Raw genomic sequence first — 6,939 nt, forward strand, 5'->3', positions numbered from 1 at the left:
CAAGCAGCAGTCACTTATTACATTACTGGTTCCATCAACTCCTTCTAGTTTAGCTATTGTTATCATCAGCAGAATGGTAAAATGTCCTGATAGTTATCAGACTAAGTTTTAACAGATCTTGGACAAGGCTTCCAAATTAGAGGAATCTTAACTAGCTTGATCTCTCTCCAAAACACTTCCCACTAGATAATGACAAAGATCAGAAATGATGAAGAAAAAGAGATTAATCTTAAAAGCTACAAGTTACCATAATGAAATGATCCTGTAAGAAAGAAGAGAGAGTACAAATAAAAAGGCTCTTTAACAATAGGGGAATCACAATAACTGCAGAACTAGAAAGGTACTCTTTAAAAGAGATTTTAAAAAATTAAATTCTATCCTTCACTGTTTACTACAGTGGGTTGGAAACAGGGTACAATAGGAAAGAAAAGCAAGGATGAATACAAAACATCCAGTCTTTTTAATACAGGAATAACTGAACATACAATGATGTTTGAGTGCCATAAAAAATATAAAGTATGAATGACCACTGAATTCAGACAAAATCTGAGGACAAAGATGACACAGGATTTAGAAAACAGTCAGTTATACAGGTAACAGCACACGGTTCAAAAGTTCTAAAAACAAAGTAAGATCACTTAGAAGATACTTCTGAAACACAAAACTGATTTAAGAAGATGTTGCCCAAAACACTATACTTCTACACTTAGTACTGAAAGTTCCTTTTTAATCAGTTTTGACTGCTGTTAAAATTTTTCTTGCATGTTTCAGCACTCAAAAATCTAAATAACCAATTTAAACCCACTGATGATAGAAAATCCCCAACAGGCTGGACATATCTGCAAGGCCACCAGCAGTTAAAGTTCATATTCAGTAGTGTCTGGTGGAAGCTTGCACAACACCTGCACACAATGGAGCAAACAAACCAGATTTAAATTTAACTAAGTACATAGTTAGGTATGTACTTAAATCCAACACAGCAAGCAACCAGCTCCACCCCAATCCCCTTTACCTCCTTGGCCTCAGCTCTCACTGTGAGAGCAAACTGACTTTGCACAGCAATGTGCTGACCCAGATGAAGGATCTGACATGAAGTGATTTCGTGCTTTAGTGGTTTATTTTTCATGCAGATCAATTTCCTGAATGTTTCCGAGTGAAGCCATGTAAACAGCCCTACCAACACAGCTGAGGGGACAGTGCAGGAAGTAAGGAAAAGCAGCAGTGGACTGAAAGTGTTTAAACCAGCAATTTTGCCACTAAGCATCTACCAAGAGTCTCATAGGTGTCCTTCCTACTGTGGGTTCCTCTGCCAGTGGGATAGGGAATGGAATCAGAAGGCAAAGAAAAAACAATGCAGTAAAACTCTTGGGTTGAGATTAGGACAGTTTAATAATTGAAATAAACAAAATATAATAATCATATTATAATAACAAATTACATGTCCTAGCATCCATTCATTACACAGAAAGCAGCATTACTGATTGTATCCTCCTTGGGAGACATGCAGGACAGACTGGATGGGTGTAAAATGGAAGACTAGAATCAAATGTGGCATCTGCAGTCCCTTCTTATAGCTCAGGCATACTGGTAAGCCAACACAGGAAAGAGCATTCTAAAAATCCACTACAGCTTCTATCTAAAGATTTACGGATACTCACAAGACTTATCCTTCAAAGAACCTGGGAAATGAAACAAAGCAATAGCTAGATGACTCACTGAAAGCTCATCTGACACATCTGAACTACAATTCCTGGTCCCCACTGCATGTACAATAAAGTTGTGCATCAGGTTTCCAGACCAGTGTGAGAAAATGGGAAAAGCCATTGATTTGGCAACAGAAATCAAAAGCCATATAGGTATGTTAAGAAAAAGCAAAGAAACAAAAAAGAAATTTAGAGTTAATACTAAAATTTGCAGTTCTCTATCAAGATTTGCTGTAAGAGCAGATTCTCATCAGTCTCATTAGGAATACAGTTATTTCATCTTAAGTGCAATCTCAGTTTCCTTATAGATCTATTTATTGATTAATGTGAACTACACACAGCCCATCAATATGTTTGTAGGATGTTTTCATTCATCTCACAGCTTGCCTCTGAAAGGCAGCCAGCCACAACTATCTCAGTCACCACAGTACACCCAAGACATCAGAATAAACTCCCTTTTTCTTGCATGTGGTCTGGTGTATCTAGGACAAACAAGTATCAGGATGGCAGAGGAGCAAGCAGGGTTAGTGTCCCACCTCCTCCTATGGTCGTGTGCAGGACCCCAAGACACCACACCACCAATGCAGCTTGCTAACAGGACAGAAGGAGACATTGTCTCAGCCCAAAATTCACCCCCAACAAACTTTGTCATCAGTGACAATTAATCTGTAAACCTGACACTATGTATGCAGCAACTTGAAAGGTCGCTTTCAAAACGAAGACTCAATATTTTGTTGTTAATTCACCAAGCACTGGCAGTTTCACTGAATTAAATTTAAAAAGCTGTCTGCAAAGGCAGCACATTCTACTCCAATTTAACAGCAAGCAACACAGCTTCACAACACAAAGTTTGGAGCTCATCAGACTTCAAGCTTCTCAGCTTGAAAATTAAGAGGGGAAAAAAGATTAGAAATCACTATGACAAATCCATGCAAGTCTTTCAGGAGAGCTTATAAAAGTAACTCTATTCTTTCATGTATGAGTCTTTGCAAATCAGTCCATGCCAGCTATAAGCATTATACCACCACTTTATCTATGACTCAGCAAGGGAATCTGGACATATGAAGAGAATTCACTTACTAATGTAAGGATTTTTTAAATGGCAACAATTACAACAACGCCACAGTAAATGAACCAAGACAACTTGTGACCGTGCCCCTTGTATATTTAAGCACACAAACTAGATTAGAATGTCAAATCCATTCATAGATTGGCTAAAGTTTGAAAGCAGGTAAAACAATGCTTAGTGCAGCTGAGCTGAAATACAAAGGGTTCAACAGCTGTTTTCATCTCCAATGAACAAAAACAAACACAGGCTGTACATTCGACACAGAACACTGAGCTCCATTTCCAAGATTACCTGTGTGCAGACCAACTATTCAAGTCTGATTTTAGAGCTGAATACAAACCAGTGAGCAATTGGCAGCTTTTTCTTGAAACTTAAGATACAAGCTCAGTTTACTGAGACATTCATCACATGTTTACATATAAGCACGAACAGATAGTACTGTTTACAGGACATTAATTGACACAGCAAAGTAGCAAGTTCTTAAATGGCACAAGAATGCTTCAGCCCATCAACTGAGACTAGCTATCTAGTTGATAAATTATTCCAAAAAGGGAGAAAACATCACAATCCGTATGTTCTCAGTACATTATTTTCATACAGATATTCTACAAGCACACAGACCTTGTCTTGTACACATCACGGTCCAGCGTTACTAACAGACTTCTGCTCCACATCCTCGTAGGTAACATCTACAGAATAATTTTTGTTACATTGGCAGTAGACTCTTAGTCAACAAGGGGTGGAGGAAGAAGTGTTTTCATTGAATTTTTTAGCAAAAGATTCAAATGGAGAAAGATCTAAGAAGAAATTCCCCCCCCCCCACTCTGTGTGAAGGATACTAATACAGAACTAGGATGAAAGATTTGTAACAGTAAAGGTGAAGGAAGCTTAGAAGACTCATCCTCTTCCCTAAGATCTTTCAGACAAAGAGGGTAAAGCTTTACCTGCTCAAGCTTTTCAGTGTCTCAACACGGGTTACAAGGTTTAATTTTTTTTTAATCTGAGCTACTGTTTTTACTTTCTCCCTTTCTAAATGAAAACAGACCATGTAATATGCGGCAAAACCTGAGGTGATCAAATCGCAGTGGTGTATCTGCCAAACATTTTAAATTTGTTATTATATTACATTGGTTTGAAGCAAAGCCTCAAGCGATGCTACACCGCCTAAGGTAAATTCTCACACAAACTATCATTGCATCAACACGTATTTTATTATCCTACTATCGTATTTTATGTTAGTAGTCGACATGTGTGTCATCTTTCACCCAACGGCCTCAAATGGGCTGGCGGGGAAGAGCAAGTAGAAACACGAACCAAGAGAAAAGCACTTATCCCTCTGGCAGCAGGAATATTTCAGAGGCAGGAGCGAGCCCATCACCTAGAGAGCTCTCCAAGTTTCTCCAGGAACAGCGCGGTAACACCTGCACAGAGAGGAGCGGGACCAAACCCGCGAGTCCCGGGTCACAGCCGCCCCCAGGCCAGGGCACGGGCCGGGCGGAGCGGCACCGGCGGGAGCCCGAGCGCGGCCGCTCGCACCGGCCCGGCACGGGCAGCGGCGGAGCACGAGCCCCGCGCCAGCTCCTGCGGGGGGCGGCTCGCGCACCTCTCCAGCTCCGCGGGAGCCGCGCCGGGCGGAAGGGAAGAAGAGAGGCAAGGGGCGGCGAGGCAGGACCCGACAGCGCGGACAGGCACAGCCGAGGCCGCCGCCGCCGCTCCGGACCGCGGACCCTGCGGGCCGGGAGCGGCACGGGGAGCGAGGCTCCTTCCCGCGGCCCCGCGGAGCTGCGGGCTGCCAGCGGCGCGGCGGGACAAGCTGCCCGCAGCCGGCCCGGCGGGGCGCGCACCGAGCCCCGCCATGGGGGCGTCGACGGTCCTGCCCCCTCCCCTCCGCCGTGGTGACACCAAGCCCGCGTCCCCCTCCCAGCCCGGCTTCCCGCGGTGCCTCACCTCCGGCAGCCGCTCGCCGCCGCCATCCTCCCGCTCAGCGCCGCCCGCTCCCGCCCGGCCCCGCTCCGGCCGCCGCCATTTTGCTCCCGAGCCCCAGGCTCGGCCGGGCAGCGGGAGCGCGCAGGGCGCCTGCGCGGCCGCGGCGCTGCGGCGCGCGAGCCACGTGGTCCGGGGAACTGGGCGGGGCACGGGGCGGGGCACGGGGCGGGGCACGGGGCGGGGCCGGCGGGGGCACCGGGGCTGAGGGGAGGCCGGGGCCGGGCTGGGGCTGAGGGGTCGGCGCGGGGCGGGAGGCGGGTCACGGTGGGTCGGGGCTCTCGGTTCTTTTCCCCGCACAGCTGGTGCAGGGAAGAGCGGAGCTCGGCGTGTGTTCCACGCGATCCCCGTTCCAACGTGCACTGCCTGCTCTGTGTGATATATCTCCCAAGCTTGTTGCCATGCCCAGATGCAGAGGTGTCTGCAGTGTAAATGGTGTGTCAGCACATGTTCTTTGTCCTTGAGACTAAGGTAAGCCGCTTACATTAAGCCTATGTCTGTCTCATTGCTTTGCCAAACTGCTATGAGCTTGTTAGAGGCAGACCACAGTCCAATTCCGGTTCTGTTGTTCATACTAGGAATATATACTGCTCACCTGGAAATAAACTCCCACCACCTTTCCAACTTCTGATAACCTCAGCATGTGAAATTTCAAAAGTATTGAAAGTATTTCACTCGTCTAGGTGGAAGTAGGTGCCAGCAGTAAAAATGCTTTTAGCAATTGCTGGTACCATGCACACTAGATTTTCTTCAAAAAAAGGTGCATGTTGATACAGTCAGGATCAGCACATATCTGCTACCATGTCTATAAGATCACTGTCTGCTAAATCAGTGAGAGTGACCAAAAACATGTATCAGCATTTTATTATAAGCATAAAAACTCTTCAGTGAACTGAACAACTTATGCCCACTAAAAGAATGAAGCACCACATGTCTGTATATGAGAAGGTCTGAGAGAATTCCATGCATGGGCCAAAAATATGATTAAATCACATGCTAGAAAATACTCAGCAAGCTGGAAGCCAAATCTATGATCATTCTTGGTTGGTAAAAGCAAGCTATGACTGATTACATCCCCTCCTGATTCTGCTGACAGTCCATTTCTGGAGGAAAGCCTTCCTCCCACTTGGCATCCTGCTGGACTCCATCTCTGTAATTAACTTGCCTGAAAGCTGCAGACCTCCCTAACTACCACTTGGCACAGCATCCCATAGTGCTCAGCAGCTTACCAAGGAGCTGGGGATAAAACAACCTCTAATATATTTGCCCATATATTAGACTGTTTTCTTGCTCGTTTCAGCCTAAAACAGAGGAAAAATGCAGTTGGGTTTATAGGCAGTATTATGTACTCCTCTGGGTTTTAACCATCTTAGTTATTTATATGTTCTCTGACATTGTAGTATAAGAGAGCCTCACAAACTTTGACTTCCATGTCTGCCCTGTACCAGAGATGAAGGAATCCTTATCATTGGAATTTAATCAATGAAGTTCATGCTGCCAGGGTTATGCTTGTATCTGTTCAAGGGGGGTCTATTTCTTGTAAATGGGATGTCTTTGCAAGCTGTTGTTCCTGTTGTTGCTGTTGTCATGAGAGCTTACAAAACTGTCTGGCAGGCAGAGCTCAGCCTCTTTGAGCTAGTGCCTACTAGAGCCTCCCCACCTTCTGTTTCTGTCTCTTTTCTTGCACCTGCCCTAAGCCTGCTTTCCATTTCCTGCTATTAGGAGCCTTAATATGAAATACCATATACACAGTGTTCACCTTAGTTTTATTTTACCCTGTTTTTCTGCAGAATTGTGTTATATATGTTCATATTGCCTTCCTGGACATATAAGGATTTGGGTCTAAGACCTCTGTGCTAAAATATTTTTAACTCATTGATCCATTTCTCATTTGGGTCCTTATGCACACTGCAACTTCAGGAAAGGCTGAGCCACCAAAGTCAGGCAACCAATAGACAGGAACAATTGAAAATTAAACTGCAGTTGTTTTAAAACACATGGAACTGTTAATTTAAATATATCTGTTAGGAGAAATTGTTGCAGATGAAGTTCTTAAATATGAACAGTGTGAGACAACCCCACCCTCTCCATGTCATTCATGATTTACAATATCATTGTTACAATTATAGCAGCAGCTTGCTGAGAGCAGCATAGAAGTAAGAACAAAGTTGAAATTGAAGTTAA

At 44.6% G+C, this 6,939-nt stretch overlaps 1 protein-coding gene across 2 annotated transcripts in view; it reads right to left on the reverse strand.

Moving 5' to 3' along the window:
• The window catches only part of BTBD7 (BTB domain containing 7), a 50,566-nt gene extending 45,707 nt beyond the window's left edge, over positions 1-4,859 (reverse strand). For both annotated transcript variants that reach the window (XM_079309563.1, XM_079309562.1), the window contains exon 1: positions 4,720-4,859. The gene's annotated coding sequence lies outside the window, so the exon portion shown is untranslated. The remainder of the gene's footprint in view (positions 1-4,719) is intronic.
• Between the last annotated feature and the right edge of the window lie 2,080 nt (positions 4,860-6,939).

This window comes from Erithacus rubecula (genome assembly GCF_903797595.1).
Source record: "Erithacus rubecula genome assembly, chromosome: 6".
Taxonomy (NCBI): Eukaryota; Metazoa; Chordata; class Aves; order Passeriformes; family Muscicapidae; genus Erithacus; species Erithacus rubecula.